We start from the raw sequence: 1550 nt of genomic DNA, 5'->3' as shown, positions 1-1550 counted from the left end.
GTTATTTCCAGCTGGCAAATGTTGTGAGATTTTTGACTGAGCGAAACTCATCAATAGAATTCAGACATTTTGATCTCACCCGATATGGTTTTCTGTCTATTCTTTCTGGGATATATAAAAAATAAAGTAGAAAATATTTTCTTCGTTCATCCCCAAGGGGAACTGTTTCTTTAGGGTCTATCCCAAGGGAAGACTGAAATATCTAGGCGTTAGCCGCAGCGCAGTGCCGCAATGTGAGCTAGAGAAAAGTGAATTGACTTGCCTCATCTTATCGTGCATACATTCGCAGGTCTGATAACCGAAAGCAGAGTTAAAGGCTTGATGCAAACATTGATGTAATCGACAATATTTTGAGTTGGTTTGACAGTATGTAGTATGTCGTGTTTCCACAACAATATGGGTCGTCAGACCTGCAAATAAGTATACGTCGGTACAACCACTACCGCCCATCAATGACCGTGTCCGTCCTGTCGTCAATGTAATTTGGCCTAGGACTTCATCTATAGATGTCGCTGAATTTGGCCGTAAGCGAATGAAATGACGAGTGTCGTTAATTCTTGTGTTATCAGGACAATGAACAGCGCCGTTTTCTGACCCAACATTTCAAACGCTGTGATTAGAAATTATCTATGCGAGTAGCTGCTTCTTTTTTTTTTTTTTTTTAGTTTCTGACTAGTATGCAATCAAAAACAAACAAACAAAAAATAGGGTAAATTTAAAAAAGAGCTCTTTTATAGTGCAATATCCACTAAACGTGCTCAAAGCACTTTACAAAGGCACTTATTATTCATTTTAATTGATGGTTCCTCTTTGACCTCTTGTTGCTATGCATGAGAGTTACACGACTACCTGGTGTAATAATAGCGATAATGACCAGGACAATGAACAGCGCCGATTTCTGACCCAACATTTCAAACGCTGTGATTGGAAATAATCCATGACAGTGGTTGCTTCTTTTTTTTAATATATTATTTCTTACTTGTAGACAACCTCCCCCATCCCCCCCCCCCCCCCCAAAAAAAATTTTTTTTAAAACGGGAGGGACTTAGAAGATTGATTTGCAATCAATCTAAAGTAACATTAACATTGAAAAAAAAAAAATAATGAGAAAAAAAAAAAAAAAAGGTTCTGGCGAGGTTCGAACTCGCGCCCTTCTGCGTGTAAAGCAGACGTGATAACCACTACACCACAGAACCCGTTGAAGTTGCTGCTGCATTTTTCGTCCATATTAAAAATATTAAATGTTCTAGATCTTCTGAGTGGAGTAAGAGGAGAGATAGATAGATAGATAGATAGATAGATAGATAGATAGATAGATAGATAGATAGATAGATAGATAGATAGATAGATAGATAGATAGATAGATAGATAGATAGATAGATAGATAGATAGATAGATAGATAGATAGATAGATAGATAGATAGATAGATAGATAGATAGATAGATAGATAGATAGATAGATAGATAGATAGAGAGGGGGAGTGGGAGCGGGGCGCGAGAGATAGCTCAGAATGGATGTTTCTTGTTAAATTTGAATGTAAACACACTAC

General features: G+C 37.2%; 1 non-coding gene across 1 annotated transcript; it reads right to left on the bottom strand.

The window, feature by feature from the left end:
- Positions 1-1123: 1123 nt before the first annotated feature.
- On the bottom strand, positions 1124-1196 carry Trnav-uac (transfer RNA valine (anticodon UAC)). Its single transcript has one exon. It is a non-coding gene; the product is annotated as a tRNA-Val (tRNA).
- Positions 1197-1550: the final 354 nt, after the last annotated feature.

Source organism: Berghia stephanieae, chromosome 3 (assembly GCF_034508935.2).
Source record: "Berghia stephanieae isolate SIO BIC M18660-M18661 chromosome 3, UCSD_Bste_1.3, whole genome shotgun sequence".
Taxonomy (NCBI): domain Eukaryota; kingdom Metazoa; phylum Mollusca; class Gastropoda; order Nudibranchia; family Aeolidiidae; genus Berghia; species Berghia stephanieae.
This window is presented reverse-complemented; position numbering and strand designations above follow the sequence as displayed.